Source organism: Chiloscyllium plagiosum, unplaced genomic scaffold (genome assembly GCF_037043375.1).
Source record: "Chiloscyllium plagiosum isolate Xiang-an unplaced genomic scaffold, Cpla_swu_hap1 HiC_scaffold_23, whole genome shotgun sequence".
In the NCBI taxonomy this organism is placed as follows: Eukaryota; Metazoa; Chordata; class Chondrichthyes; order Orectolobiformes; family Hemiscylliidae; genus Chiloscyllium; species Chiloscyllium plagiosum.
Genome location: NW_028270161.1, coordinates 45182695 through 45199695, shown reverse-complemented (window position 1 = coordinate 45199695; position 17001 = coordinate 45182695). Strand labels below are relative to the sequence as shown.

At 42.1% G+C, this 17001-nt stretch overlaps 1 long non-coding RNA gene across 1 annotated transcript in view; it reads right to left on the bottom strand.

Moving 5' to 3' along the window:
• The window catches only part of LOC148145885 (uncharacterized), an 87485-nt gene extending 72847 nt beyond the window's left edge, over positions 1-14638 (bottom strand). Inside the window, exon 1 of the long non-coding RNA XR_015761221.1 lies at positions 14501-14638. This is a non-coding gene — a long non-coding RNA (uncharacterized LOC148145885). The remainder of the gene's footprint in view (positions 1-14500) is intronic.
• Positions 14639-17001: the final 2363 nt, after the last annotated feature.

The window sequence follows — 17001 nt, the reverse complement described above, 5'->3', positions numbered from 1 at the left end:
TCTTTCAAAATTACAATTAATGCTACTGATTTGAGAGCAGCTCAGTCTGGACACAGGGTGATAAGTCAGGAATACAGAAGTGAGGTATTCCTCTAAGAAACTAAACCAGTATCAGAAGTAGTACTCTACCACAGAACAGAGACTTTGGGTTTGTTATTAACTCTTCAACACTTTGCAGTCTATATCACACAAGAAAACACTTGTTAATGCTCAACATAATCCACAAACCTTAATGAAAAGTTTAAGAAACAGAATGTGAGACTATTCAGATGGAGCTGTTTGTAACAACCATCTAATGTAAAAATGTTCATATTTACAGATAGAAAATATAATTGCAGATACATTATGCCAAATATAAAATGTTAGAATAAGTTAAAACTTCAGAAATTCTAAGATTGTGTACATTTTTTAAAATGGAGAAGAAGAGTGAATCGATGCAAATATTTATAATGGAATGCATTTTACAAAATGGCATTTCTTTCCTTAAAAATTGAAGATTGTAAGGATCATGTCTCTTTATAAACTGTCATTATAAACTGTGGCTGCAATGAGAAAGAACTATTGTTAAAAACAGGGATTTATAAAACATAGAACATAGAAGAATACAGCGCAGTACAGGCCCTTCGGCCCTCGATGTTGCGCCGATCCAAGCCCACCTAACCTACACTAGCCCACTATCCTCCATATGCCTATCCAATGCCCGCTTAAATGCCCATAATGAGGGAGAGTCCACCACTGCTACTGGTATGGCATTCCATGAACTCACGACTCGCTGAGTAAAGAACCTACCCCTAACATCTGTCCTATACCTAACCCCCCCTTAATTTAAAGCTATGCCCCCTTGTTATAGCTGACTCCATACATGGAAAAAGATTCTCACTGTCAACCCTATCTAAACCCCTAATCATCTTGTACACCTCTATCAAGTCACCCCCAAACCTTCTTTTCTCCAATGAAAACAACCCCAAGTGCCTCAGCCTTTCCTCATACGATCTTCCTACCATACCAGGCAACATCCTGGTAAACCTCCTCTGCATCCGTTCCAGTGCCTCCACATCCTTCCTATAGTATGGCGACCAAAACTGCACACAATACTCCAGATGTGGCCGCACCAGAATCTTATACAACTGCAACATGACCTCAGTCCTCCGGAACTCAATTCCTCTACCAATAAAAGCCAGTACGCCATATGCCTTCTTCACCGCACTATTTACCTGGGTGGCAACTTTCAAAGATCTGTTTACATGGACACCAAGATCCCTCTGCTCATCCACACTACCAAGTATCCGACCATTAGCCCAGTACCCCATCTTTTTGTTACTCTTACCAAAGTGAATCACCTCACACTTAGCTACATTGAACTCCATTTGCCACCTTTCTGCCCAGCTCTGCAGCTTATCTATATCCCGCTGTAACCTGCCACATCCTTCCTCACTGTCTACAACTCCTCCGACTTTCGTATCATCCGCAAACTTGCTCACCCAACCTTCTAACCCCTCCTCCAGGTCATTTATAAAAATGACAAACAGCAATGGTCCCAAAACAGATCCTTGCGGAACACCACTAGTGACGGCACTCCAAGATGAACCTTTACCATCAATTACTACCCTCTGTCTTCTTCCAGCCAGCCAACTCCTAATCCAACCCTCCAACTCACCCTCAATGCCATACCTCCGTATTTTTTGCAGTAGTCTACCATGGGGAACCTTATCAAATGCCTTACTAAAATCCATATACACCACATCTACCGCTTTCCCCTCATCCACCTCCTTAGTCACCTTCTCAAAGAATTCAATAAGGTTTGTGAGGCACTACCTGCCCTTCACAAAACCATGCTGACTATCCTTGATCACATTATTCCTATCCAGATGTTCATAAATCCTATCCCTTACAAGGATGCCTGCATAATTTCACAGCAAGAAATTTGATACCTTTTGTAAACCCTGTTTTGTGCTTGTGGGTTCCTGAAATGTACAGCCTGTCAGCTGATGAGGAGCTGTTTAAAGGTGAAGCTGATCGATTCGCAGCCAATTGAACAGGTTGCACAGACATGGACACATTGAGAGAGAGACACACAGGAAGGTGTGCTATTGTTCTCCCCAGCAGAAGCTCCCTGTTCACTGCAATAAAAAAACTCAATTTGAACTTGAAAAATGTGGTTACCTTTCCTGCAGAACTGCAGCAAGATGTGACTTTTGAATGGATAAATCAGAGAGATTTCCTTAGTGAATCAATCACTCTGTAATTCTAACAAATCAGTGGTGGTTTTTCAAAGTAGAACTGAACACCAAGGGCCTGATCAGATGAAGAAGGATCATCTCAACTTCAGAAGCAGAAGCAAAGACCATGACCTGACCTGCTGATAATCTATTTTTCCTACTTCTCTTTTTGTTGTGTGTGTGAGGGGAGCTCATAAGGAGATTAGAGTTTTATTTAGTAGTGTTATATACCATTGGGTTAAATCTGTTTACCTGCAGCTGCAGTCTAATTAATTCAAATAAATAATGATTGTTGTTCAGTCCAGAGTTTTCTATCAATGTTGGTCCGAAATTCAAGTAAAATGGAGCACTGTGCAAATAAAATAAAATAAAATCCGAGCATTTGCTGCAACCCAGGAATAGCGAGACTCTTTTTCCAATGGCTTGTAACACTTCCAGAAGTGTGGGATGCATAGCAATGTAAACTAATGAAGCAGATAGAATCAGGGAGTCATAGAGATATACAGCACGGAAACAGACCCTTTGGTCCAACTCGTCCATGCCAACCAGATATCATAACCTAATCTAGTCCCATTTGCCAGCACTTGGCCCATATCCCTCTAAACTCTTCCTATTCATATACCCATTCAGATGCCTTTTAAATGTTGTAATTATACTAGCCTCCACCACTTCCTGTGACAGCTCACTCCACATATGCACCACCCTCTGCGTGAAAACATTGCCCCTTAGGTCCCTTTTAAATCTGTTCCCTCTCAGCGTACATCTTGCCCTCTAGTTCTGGAATCCTACCCCTCCCCATCCCAGTGGAAAAGATCTTGTCTACTTATCCTGGCCATGCCCTTCATGATTTTATAAAACTCTATAAGGTCACCCCTTGACACTCCAGGGAAAACAGTCTCTACAAATTCAGCCTTCCCCTCTAGCTTAAATCCTCCAACCCTGGCAACATCCTTGTAAGTCGTTTCTGAACCCTTTCAAGTTTCACAACATCTTTCCGATAGGAAGGAGACCAGAATTGCACACAATATTCCAAAAGTAGCCTAACCAATGTCCTGTACAGCCACAACAATACTCCCAACTCCTACACTCAATGCTCTGACCAATAAAGGAAAGCATACCAAACACCTTCTTCACTATCCTATCTACCTGCGACTCCACTTTCAAGTAACTATGCCAAGGTCTCTTTGTTTAGCAGCGCTCCCCAGGACCTTAGCATTAAGTATGTAAGTCCTGTTCTGATTTGCTTTTCCAAAATACAGCACCTCACATTTATCTAAATTAAACTCCATCTGCCATTCCTCAGCCCATTGGCCCACCTGATCATAATCCCGTTGTACTGAGGTAACCTTCTTTATTGTCCACTACATTTCCAATTTTGGTGTCATCTGCAAACTTACCAACTACACCTCCTATGTTCACATCAAATATAAATTATATAAATGACGAAAAACATTGGACCCAGCACCTATCCTTGTGGCACACCACTGGTCTTTAGGTTTCCAATCTGAAAAGCAACCCTCCACTAACACCCTCTAATTAATTAATTAACACCCTCTACCTTCAAGCCAGTTCTGTATCCAAATGGTTAGTTCTCCCTGTATTCCTCAAGATGTAACCTTGCTAATCAGTCTACCATGAAGAATCTTGTTGAATGCCTTACTGAAGTCCATCTCGATCACGTCCACCACTCTGCCCTCATCAATCCTCTTCGAACTTGATTGAGTTTTTTGAAGAAGTAACGTGAGACATGATTTCCCAAACACAAAGCCATGATGACCATCCCTACTCAGTCCTTGCCCTTCCAACTACATGTAAATCCTGTCCCTCAGGAGTCCCTCCAACAACTTGCCTACCACCGATGTCAGGCTCACTGGTCTATAGTTCCCTGGCTTTTCCTTACCACCTTTCTCAAATTGTGGCACCATGTTAGCCAACCTCCAGTCTTCCAGCATCTCCTGTGACTATCGATGATACAAATATCTCAGCAATATGGTCCAGCAATCACTCCCCTAACTTCCCACAGAATTCTAGGGTACACCTGATCAGGTCCTGGGGATTTATCTACATTTATGTATTTTAAGACATGCAGCACCTCTTCCTCTGTAATGTGGACATTTTTCAAGATGTCACCATCTATTTCTCCACATTCTATATCTTCCATGTCCTTCTCCACAGTAAACACTGATGCAAAATACTCATTTAATTGCTCAACACATAGGCTGCCTTGCTGATCCCATTCTATTCCTAGTACAATCTTGTCCTTAATGTATTTATAAAACCTCTTTGGATTCTCCTTAACCCTACTTTCCAAAGCTATCTCATGTCCCCTTTATGCCCTCCTGATTTCCGTCTTAAGTATACACCTACTGCCTTTATACGCTTCTCAGGATTCACTCGATCTCTCATGTCTATCCCTGACATATGCTTCGTTCTCTTTCTTAACAAAAACCTGAACTTATCTAGCCATCCAGCAATCCCAAAACCTACCAGCCTTTCCTTTCAGTCTGTCTCTGGACTCTTGTTATCTCATTTTTGAACACTTCCCAATTTCGAGTTGTCCCCTTACCTGCGAACATCTGTCCCTCAGTCAGCTTTCGAAAGTTTTTTTCCCAATACCGTCAAAATTAGCCTTCCTCCAATTTAGAACTTCAACTTTTAGATCTGGTCTATCCTTTTCCATCACTATTTTAAAACTAATAGAATTATGGCTGCTGGCCCCAAAGTGGTCCCCACTGACACCTCAGTCACTTGCCCTGCCTTATTTCCCAAGAGTAGGTCAAGTTTTGTACCTTCTCTCAAAGGTAAATCCACATGTTGAATCAGAAAATTTTCTTGTACATATTTAACAAATTCCTCTCCATCTAAACCTTTAACAATATGGCAGTCCCAGTCTATATTTGGAAAGTTAAAATCCCCTACCATAACCACTATATTATTCTTACAGATAACTGAAACCTCCTTACAAATTTGTTCCTAAATTTCCTGGTGCCTATTAGGGCGTCTATAATACAATCCCAATAAGGCGATCACCCCTTTCTTACTTCTCAATTCCACCCAAATAGCTTCCCTCGATGTATTCCCAGGAATATCCTCCTTAAGTACAGCAGTAATGCTATCCCTTATTAAAAATGTCACTCCCCCTCTTCTCTTGCCCCCTTTTCTATCCTCTCTATAGCATTTGTATCCTGGAACATTAAGTTGCCAGTCCTGTCCATCTCTGAGCCACATTTCTGTAATTGCTATGATATCCCATGATGCTGGAAATCTAAAATAAAATGAAGTATGCTGGAAATACTCAATTGGTCTCGTAGCAGCAACAGAAAGAAACACAGTTAAAAGCCCAACTAGTCTAGCTGTTCTTGTTGGTTAACAATTTTAAGGTGGTTAATATCTAAGTGATACTTTGCATCTATCACTCATGTTGCGATAAATACAGTTGCTCAACTCTGTTAACAGTGTTGTTAGGAATCCTCTCTATTTTTGAGGCTACCTTGTCTTTGTCGATTTTATGTTTCTGAAAAAAATTGTTGCAAAAATACCTATATTAGCTTAAGTATTCTAAGAAAAGATTATGAAGAAACCAAAACAGTATTGTTTTGATTGTTTTTGGAAGAATGTTGAGAGTGAGCTTTTAATCTAAATATGATGTTATTACCTCTCATGCTTGTTATTTTACAAGTAGAGATATCATGCTTTGTTAATGGCCATGGTTGTATCTGACAGTAAGTCAGTCAAGCTCATGTGTTATCCGCCTCCCTGTAAAATGTTGCCCCTGAGTGTGCAAAGTTGTGGTGCAGCATATTTCTTCCAGAACAGATTTTGTTCTTCAACTTGTTCAATATAAACAAGTAAACAAAAATGTCACCACAATTTGCTGCCAAAATGTTATTGCAAATCTACTGTAGTTATTAAATGTAGTACCAACTGTATCTTTGTAAATCTCCTATTTGTGACACTAATGTAGCACTCAAGTGTATGACAATTTTTTCTGTAGAACTGGCTACCATCAATTCGGACACTCCCATTTATGGTTTCTTTTCTGCTACTACAGCCTTGTTAAAAATGTATCATGTATTTAAAGTGACCGTGTCAAAATAGGGGCGTCGTTGAAAAAATTTGAGAAGAAAAATCTGATGTGTTGCTGGGGATTTCAGTATTCAACTAATAAACATATCAACTTTTTTTTCAGTTCTAGCTAAGGTTAGCATGTGACTTAATTACCTCATTTATTCTTCTGCCCTTTTCTTGAGATTGTCACCAGCACGATCAGAAAATCTTCAAGCAAATATAGTATAACATCAGTGAGTAAAAGGAAACCAATCAATATTTTTACTATGAGGTACAACTCAGACATTGCTTTATCCCCCATCCACAAATGCAATTTGAAAATGGTATATTTTTAAATGTATACATTATTGTCTTTGTATTTGGTATTTGTATTACTTATAACTACACATCCTGCATGCTAAATGTTCAGAATGTTTAAAATTGATTATAAAATGCATTCTCAACTATTGATATGAGCTTATAAAATATTTGCTACATTAAATAAAGACTTAACACATTCATGTGACATTCCCTTGTCTGCTATTTTAATGTGGGATTTGACCTGCTTTTCTTTAAATGGGTTAACATCTCCACCATAATAGTGCACACAGCAATGCCATATCAATGTGCCAAGCAGCCGTCTACAATATTTCAATGTTACAAGCATTGGAGGCATTCAAATGTCTACCTGTTAATCTTGCATTTTATTCAGTATTTCTTCTCTAATATCTCAGTGGATTAATATTCATCTGCTAATATTGTAAACAGTTTCTGGGCGTAGCAACATTGTTTGAATGTTTCTGTTTCAACCCACAAGATGGCAGCAAAGAAACCTTGGTATGAAAACTGAGAATTGCTGTTGAGTCCCTAGCTTTGGACTTGTCAAGTAGCTGTTGAAAGATAATTGGCAACCTTTTTCCAGTCTGAAAATATAGAAGTGATTAAATCAGGCACAAATCTGGCTTTGTTATTATCAAGTGACTGTATCACTAGTGATGCAAGCAAACCAATGGACTTTTCTTGCAGTCAGAAATTGCATCACTTGGATTGAAAGCATCATTGTGGATGAAAACATCTGGGTAATCAGTCTGTCTCCTCCATTGCTCACTACTGGATAAATATGCCTTTGTCTTTAAGCAAAAATAACTTCAGCTCGCTCATGAATAGTTTACATACGTTAATTCCTTGCGCATCCCTGATTTTAATTGCTTCATCGTTGTCAATCATGCCCTCTAGACCCTAGACTCTGGAATTCCTTTTGCTAAATTTCTCCACTTTTTATGCTACTTTTAACACGTCTCTTTGACAAGGCTTTTGATCATTTTCCCTGATATTACTTTAAGTAGCTCAGTGTAAAGCATTGTTTGATAATGCTCCTGTGAAGTGCCTTAGTGTGGTTAAATACACTGAAAAGGCTATATAAATGCAAATTTGTTTCTGTTAATTCATAAGAAACCACTGACTTGAAATGACTGTGGACCCTAAACCTACATATTACTGTTTCCTTGGCCACGGTAAAAAAGAATCATTACTGTCCAGTTTGTTTGGAAGAGCCATTATTGTGAAATGTGTCCCAGAATATACAGTTGATGTCCATTTTTAAACCTGTCTGACAGTAATGGATGAGAATTGAAATGAAGTATCAAATATGCTAAAAAAAACAAAGATATCACATTGAATTGAACCTATTGAGTGCTCAGGCACCTAAATCACGTACACTCACAAACCACTACTTTTGCTCAATAATACTTATATCTCTGCAATAAATGGGCAAGTCATCAGTTGGAACAGTTCAGAGAAACAGAACTGGTTATCTGTAGGAGGCAAAACAAAGAAATGAAGTGTCACTGTCAGCCAGTATTTTCAACAGAAGTCTGAGAAAGGGTATGTCTTTAGAATTCATTGGTTATCGCACATTTGGAATGCAGTCGCACCCAAAAGAAGGGTGCTCATACATTGCTGAAAATGTGTTGCTGGAAAAGCGCAGCAGGTCAGGCAGCATCCAAGGAACAGGAGAATCGACGTTTCGGGCATGAGCCCTTCTTCAGGAATGAGGAGAGTGTGCCAAACAGGCTAAGATAAAAGGTAGGGAGGAGGGACTTGGGGGAGGGGTGTTGGAAATGCAATAGGTGGAAGGAGGTCAAGGTGAGGGTGATAGGCCGGAGTGGGGGTGGGGGCGGAGAGGTCAGGAAGAAGATTGCAGGTTAGAAAGGCGGTGCTGAGTTCGAGGGATTTGACTGAGACAAGGTGGGGGGAGGGGAAATGAGGAGTGGGAGGGGGAGTTGAAGTGTTGAGCCATGGGGTGGTTGGGTTGGTTGGTCCGGGTGTCCCAGAGGTGTTCTCTGAAACGTTCCGCAAGTAGGCGGCCTGTCTCCCCAGTATAGAGGAGGCCACATCGGGTGCAGCAGATGCAATAATTGATGTGTGTGGAGGTGCAGGTGAATTTGAGGTGGATATGGAAGGATCCCTTGGGGCTTTGGAGGGAAGTAAGGGGGGAGATGTGGGCACAAGTTTTGCATTTCTTGCGGTTGCAGGGAAAGGTGCCAGGAGTGGAGGTTGGGTTGGTGGGGGGTGTGGACCTGACTAGGGAGTCACGGAGGGAGTGGTCTTTTCGGAACGCTGATAGGGGAGGGGAGGGAAATATATCCCTGGTGGTGGGGTCCGTTTGGAGGTGGCGGAAATGACGGCGGATGATACGCTGTATATGGAGCTTGGTGGGGTGGTAGGTGAGGACCAGTGGGGTTCTGTCCTGGTGGCGGTTGGAGGGGCGGGGCTCAAGGGCAGAGCAGCGGGAAGTGGAGGAGATGAAGTGGAGGGCATCGTCGATCACGTCGGGGGGGAAATTGCGGTCTTTGAAGAAGGAGGCCATCTCCGTTGTACGGTATTGGAACTGATCCTCCTGGGAGCAGATGCGGCGGAGACGAAGGAATTGGGAATATGGGATGGTGTTCTTACAGGGGGCAGGGTGGAAGGAGGTGTAGTCCAGGTAGCTGTGGGAGTCGGTCGGTTTATAGTAAATGTCTGTGTTGATTTGGTCGCCCGAGATAGAAATGGAAAGGTCTAGGAAGGGGAGGGAAGAGTCTGAGACGGTCCAGGTGAATTTGAGGTCGGGGTGGAAGGTGTTGGTAAAGTGGATGAACTGTTCAATCTCCTCGTGGGAGCACGAGGCATCGCTGATACAGTCATTGATGTAGCGGAGGAAAAGGCGGGGGGTGGTGCCAGTGTAGCTGCGGAAGATGGACTGTTCCACATATCCTACGAAGAGGCAGGCAGAGCTGGCGCCCATGCGGGTGCCCATGGCTACTCCTTTGGTTTGAAGGAAGTGGGAGGATTGGAAAGTGAAGTTGTTCAAGGTGAGGACCAATTCAGTCAGTCGAAGAAGGGTGTCAGTGGAAGGGTACTGGTTGGTACGGTGGGAAAGGAAGTCGAAGGAGGGTGTCAGTGGAAGGGTACTGGTTGGTACAGTGGGAAAGGAAGTCGAAGGAGAGTGTCAGTGGAAGGGTACTGGTTGGTACGGCGGGAAAGGAAGTCGAAGGAGGGTGTCAGTGGAAGGGTAGTCGAAGGAGGGTGTCAGTGGAAAGGTAGTCGAACCATATCCGCAAATTCACCTGCACCTCCACACACATCATTTATTGCATCCACTGCACCCGATGTGGCCTCCTTTATATTGGGGCGATAGGCAGCCTACTTGCGGAACGTTTCAGAGAACACCTCTGAGACACCCGGACCAACCAACCCAACCACCCCGTGGCTCAACACTTCAACTCCCCCTCCCACTCCCACTCCACCAAGGACATGCAGGTCCTTGGACTCCTCCATCGCCAGACCATAGCAACACGATGGTTGGAGGAAGAGCACCTCATCTTCCATCTAGGAACCCTCCAAGCACAAGGGATGAACTCAGATTTCTCCAGTTTCCTCATTTCCCCTCCCCCCACCTTGTCTCAGTCAAATCCCTCGAACTCAGCACCGCCTTCCTAACCTGCAATCTTCTTCCTGACCTCTCCGCCCCCACCCCACTCCGGCCTACCACCCTCACCTTGACCTCCTTCCACCTATCGCATTTCCAACACCCCTCCCCCAAGACCCTCCTCCCTACCTTTTATCTTAACCTGCTTGGCACACTCTCCTCATTCCTGAAGAAGGGCTCATGCCTGAAACGTCGATTCTCCTGCTCCATGGATGCTGCCTGACCTGCTGCACTTTTCCAGCAACACATTTTCAGCTCTGATCTCCAGCATCTTCAGTCCTCACTTTCTCCTGCTCATACATTGGAAAGGGTTAAGCAATAGTGATGAGTATGATTCAGGAGACTAAAGCTCTAAGTGAAGAAAGAAATGCCTGTAAAACCGATACAAAAGCAACATTCTGGAAAACTGAAATGCATTAGTCATTACACATTTTACCCAAATGCTGAGTCTGATCACTAACTCTATTGGGTTTCACATATTTTGGGGTGGGAAGTGCACTGAGCGAGGATGGTGTGATCAGGATATGCTCAATGGACAAAGGGGGAAACACAGAAGCTGCTCTTGATTCACAACTCCAGTGCTCTGAAAACATCAAACTCCTTCAAATGGCCACCCTCACCTCACTTCAGTTCCTGGATTTGCAGAGACTGGGAAACCAAACCTCTTGCTGTCACACCTGCAATGCAGATCAAGTGCGAGGTTGCCAATCTCAATAGCGTATCGAAATTGGCAACCATCTGCTGGCGGTAGGATAACTGCTTGCCCATTGTCATTGTTCTGTGAAACACAAGAGGGGGCATGTTGGGATTGGAGTTTAGTTTTCAATTTTTTTGACATCTTATTCAAACATAATCTGCTATAACTCAGTTTAATGCCTCTTGGGCTGTAGCAAGGTAATAGTATGTTAAGAACAAAAATGACTGAGGCTCTGTGATGTGGAATGTTCAACCGTGCATGCTTTTGTGGTTTAGATTTATCCAGGTATCAGACAGTAAGTTTGCATAACCTTTCCTTCCGCACAAAATAGCTCAGGTGAAATAAATGAAGAATGCAGGAGGGTATGCCAGGCACAGCACCAGGCGTACCTTACAATGTGCTGACAACCTGGTCAAGTTAACTGCATGCCAAACAGCACAAGCAGCAAGAGATAGACAGAACTAAGCGATCCCACAACCAATGGACTAGATCTAAGCTCTGCACTCCAGCCATATCCATTCATAATGGTCACGGATAATTAAACAACTCATTGGGGGAGGAGGTTCCACAAATGCCCCATCCACAATGATGGAAGAGCCCAGCATATCAGTGCAAAAGATAAGGCTGAAACATTTGCAGCAATCTTCAGCCAGAAGAGCCACGCCGATGATCCACCTCAGCCTCTGCCACTGGTCCCCAGCATCACAGATACCAGTCTTCAGTTAATTCAATTCACTCCATGGAACATCAAAAAATGCTTGGAGTCACTGGATACTGCAAAGGCTGTGAGCCCTGGCAACATTCTGTTAATAATACTGAAGTCTTGTGGTTCAGAACTTGCTGCTCCCCAAGCTAAACTCTTCCAGTACAGCTACATCACTGGCTTCCACCCAACAATGGGGAACATTGCCCAGGTATGATCTGATTGCAAAAAAAACAAGTTGAAACTTTATTGCTGGAACAGCACAGCAGGTCAGGCAGCATCCAGGGAACAGGAGATTCGACGTTTCGGGCACAGGCCCTTCTTCAGGAATGATTCCTGAAGAAGGGCCTGTGCCCGAAACGTCGAATCTCCTGTTCCCTGGATGCTGCCTGACCTGCTGTGCTGTTCCAGCAATAAAGTTTCAACTTTGATCTCCAGCATCTGCAGACCTCACTTTCTCCTCAAAAAAAACAAGTCAAAATCCAACCTGACCAATTACTACCCATCAGTCCATTCTCAATCATCAGTAAAATGATGGAAGATGTCATCAACAGTGCTTTCAAATAGCTTCTACTCAGCAATAATCTGCTTAGTGATGCCCAGTTTGCGTTCCACTAGGGCCACTCATCTCCTGACCTCATTACAGCTTTGGTTCAAATTTGGACAAAACAGCTGAATTCCAGAGGTGAGAGGAAAGTGACAGACCTGGACATCAACACTGCATTTGACCAAGTGTGGCATCAAGGAGCCTGAACAAATCTGGAATCACACTCTCCATTGGTTAGAATCAGACCTGACACACAGGAAGATGGTCGTGGTTGTCAGAGGTCAGTCATTTCAGTTCCAGGACATCTCTCTGCAGGAGTTCCTCGGGGTAGTGTCCCAGGCCAACCACTTTCAGTTGCTTCAGCAATGATCTTCTCTCCATCATAAGGTCAGAAAGATGGATGTTCGCTGATGATTGCATAATATTCAGCAGCATTTGCAACTGCTCAGATGCTTAAACAGTCCTTGTTCAAATGCAACAAGAACTGGACAATATTCAGGCTTGGGCTGACAAGTTGCAAGTAACATTCACACCATGCAAATGCCAGGCAACAAACATCTCCAAAAAGAAACAAACTAATCACCATCCTGGGCATGCAATGACATTACCAGCACTGAGTTCCCCAGCTATCAACATCCTGGGAGTTACCATTGACCAGAAACTCAACTAGACTTGTCTCATACGCACTTGCCTGGATGGGTGCAGCACCAATAGCACTCAAGAAACTTGACACCATCCAGGCCAAAGCAGCCCGCTTGATTGGTACCGCATCCACTCTCGCTGCCACTGACATACAAGATGCACTGCAGAAAATCACCAAAACTTCTTAGACAGCACTTTCCAAACCCATAATTACTTCAATCTGGAAAGACAAGAACAGGACAAACATGGACACATCACCACCTGCAAGTTCTCCTTCAAGCTACTCCTGACTTGGAAATATATCGCCATTCCTTCACAATCGCTGAGTGAAAATGGTGGAATTTCCTCCCTAAGTGCATTGTGGTTTTACTTAAAGCACATGGACTGAGAGTCATAGACATGTACAACACAGAAACAGACCCTTCAGTCCAACTTGTCCATGCAACCTGATATCCTAACCTAATCTAGTTATATTTGCCAGCACTTAGCCCATATCCCTCTAAACCCTTCCTATTCATATACCCATCCAGATGCATTTTAAATGCTGTAATTGTACAAGCCTCCACCACTTCCTCTGGCAGCTCATTCTATACACGCACCACCCTCTGTGTGAAAAGGTTGCCCCTTAGGTCCTTTTATATCTTTCTCCTCTTACCCTAAACTTATGCACTTATGCCCTCGAGTTTTGGACTTCCCCACCCCAGGGAAAAGACTTTGTCTATTTATCCGTGCTGCTCATGATTTTATAAACCTCTGTAAGGTTACCCCTCAGTCTCCAACGCTCCAGGGAAAACAGTCCCAGCCTATTCAGCCTCTCCCTATAGCTCAAACCCTCCAACCCTGACAATATCCTTGTAGACTTTTCTGAACCCTTTCAAGTTTCACAACATCTTTCCGATAGAAGGAAGACCAGAATTGCACGCAATATTCCAACAGTGGTCTAACCAATGTCCTGAACAGCTGCAACATGACCTCCCAACTCCTTACTCAATACTCTGACCAACAAAGGAAAGCATACCAAACACTTTCTTCACTATCCTATCTACCTGCGACTCTACTTTCAAGGAACTATGAGCCTGCACTCCAAGGTCTGTGTTCAGCAATGGTTCAAAAAGGCAATTCATCACCATCTTCTCAAGCGCTAATCAGGAAGGGCAATAAATGCTGGTCAGCAACATTTCACAAGTAAATTTTTTTAAAGATGTGTCCTATGGATTAAAAAAACTTGTATTGAACATTTACTTTGTGCCTTTTGTACCACATAACCTAACTGGAAAGTACAATTAGAAACAAGAGGGGATTCAAACATAGAAAAACAGAAGCAATTTTTGACAATACCACATTGTTGTTATGTTGTAACTATTAAAAAGCTCTTAGTTGCACTGCACATCTGAACTTTTGAAAACTCCATTGACAAATTGCTTAAAGAACAAACATAAATTTAATTCAAAGTAATTAACATTTGCAATCTGCTTATCATGGCAAAATAAAGTAACACAGGGAGAAAAGATATCCATTCTGACATCAATGAACTTCTTTTAAAATAAGGGCCATTACCACAGTTGCATATATTTTTGTACACAATATTCAGTACAAGCTGGTGCCCCTGTTTGCAGTATTCCCTAAATGGATAATTAAAACAATTCTAACTTGTTAAAGGTTTTAAAATACTTACAAAATAATTTCATTTCAATAGCTTTTTGGCATGGTCAGCAGATCTTATCGATGTGAAGTTGCCAGACTCCATTGGGTATAATTTGCAAAATGTGTGACATTTTAGCTATAGATTCTCATTCAAGGTTCTGGCTGTAATGGGTATCTGAAAATAGAACACAAAACACCATTGCAACCCATGACATCACGTGGTCTTGGATTACTGTGTTCCTCATGCTTATGTGCACTCTGTAAGCTTGACTTAAAATAGAATCTGCACAGAAGGAATGCTGCATACTGGGATTTCTGTCAATATTGAAGAAATGTAAATAGCGACAATTTCCATTGCAACTGACAGATCTTTCGAACTGCCGTGTAGCTGCTCAGTTCAAGTGGACACCATGTAATTTTGTACATCTTTATCTAACGTTGTAAGTATATTAAATATGGTACAAGTCTATTTCAGCATCTGCCCTTAAGCAACAAGGCTCCAACACAATAATCAACTTGTAGACGTGGTACTTATTATTATAGTGATCAATTCATCAAGGTCAGAAAATTCCTGCTAAAGGACTGCTTGTGGCTCATCAACATAAATGGGAATTTCTAAAAATATCTTGCTGAGCTATAAATATATGCAGTGTTTGCTGCTGATCTTCAGTCACTGGGGTAAATTCTTAAAAGGAGATTTACTAAGAGGAATGACAGCCAGAAGTTCTGTGCAAGAATTATATTCTGTGGCTGGCTATTATGTCTCACGGTGCTTGACTGGATTGCAGACACATTCCACAATTTAGTTTTTGTGTTGCAATTGAATTTAATCCTAGATGTATTGCCTTCACTATTTGGCTGTGATTAAAATGAAACAAGAAATAACAAGGTTTCCTTTTGTTAAATAAAAACATGTGCGTATTCACATGCAAAACCATGTTCTATTTATTAGTAACCTCTTCAATCTCAATAAGACAAGTGTAAAAAAAGATACACTGAGTAATTAGGCACTTAACTCTATTTTTTTTTAAATTGTGCTTTGTTTTCTTTTGCTTAATAAGGTGAAGTGATCTAGACTTTATTTACAAAGCTTGGACAGAATTACAGCTGGATTCAAGAAAAAATATATACTTGTTTCAGCCTTGACAATTCTCCTTAATCCTCCAGGTCACAAACAAGAACTTGCAGTTATGAAGTATCTTTACCAATTTGAAAATCAGTTCTTTGTTATTGGACAATCATCAGACAACTTTGCACAAGATGTTTATGCAAGCAACAAATATCTGACATCATCTACTTTTTTGGTGGTGTTGATGCAAGAAGCAATATTAGTTGAAACACGAGGAGAATGCACTCATTCTCTTCAGTGGGGTTGCCCTACCTGCTTGAGCAGACACATAGCTCTTTGCTTTAACTCTCCTTCCAAAAGGTGTAACAGTATGATACAGAGAGCCAGGGTCTCGTTTAGGACACACAAAGTCAAGTTGGCATTCTGACATTATCCAAAGGTGTGCTGGTTAGGCGGATTGGCCATGTTAAATTGCTCTGGAGTGTCCCAGGATGTGCATTCTATGTCAGTTAGCCATGGGAAATGGTAGGCTGGGATGTACTTTAGAGGGTTGGTACAGACTCAATGGTCAAATGGCTTCTGTCTGCGCTGTAGGTTTGCTGTGATTTCCTAACAGATTTCCTTCTTGTGCTTTTTTTTTTTGCATGTAACTTTAATTTGTGCCAAAGCCTTGCATGCAATATGAATTGAAGTCAGATGATCATTTTCAAGTCACAAGATATCCTAATGGGCAGCAAAGAGAGAGAAAACCTCCACTATGTAATCTGGCCTCTGGCCTCAGAATTATATTGCAGGAGAAATGATGGTAGTGCTAACTACCCAGGCCACCCAATCCCTCCACATAATTTATTCATAATTCATTTTCTTTGGTTTTATCTTTGTGTGACAGAGCATAAATACATTAATGTTATCTGAGTGAATACTTCTGCTCAAAATGTTAAACACAAGTTGAAAATCAGATCTAGTAAGAATAAATTGCAAAGTTTAAAAGCTATGGATGAACCAGAATGCTGCCTGGGCTGGAGTTCCTGAGTTATGAGGAAAGATTGGATAACGTATGGTCATCTTCCTTGGTGCAGCGAAGGTTAACAGCGGGCTAAGAAATGATGAGGGACATAGGGTGAATAGGAAGGTTTTTCTTCCATTAGAGGAGGGGTCAATAACCAGACTACATAGGTTTAAGGTCAGAGGTAGAAGACTAAGCGGAGAGTTGAATAAAATCTTTTTCACCCAGAAGAATACCCCGAAGGTAGCTGCCTAAGACCATAAGATATAGGAGCAGAATGAAGCAATTCAGCCCATTGATTCTGCTCTACCATTTGATCATGGCTGATACGTTTGTCACCCCATTCTCCTGCCTTATTTCCATAACTCTTAATCCCCTTACCAATCAAGAACCTATCTATCTCTATCTTAAATACTCAATGTCTTGGCCTCCACAGCTTTCTGCAGCAATGAATTCC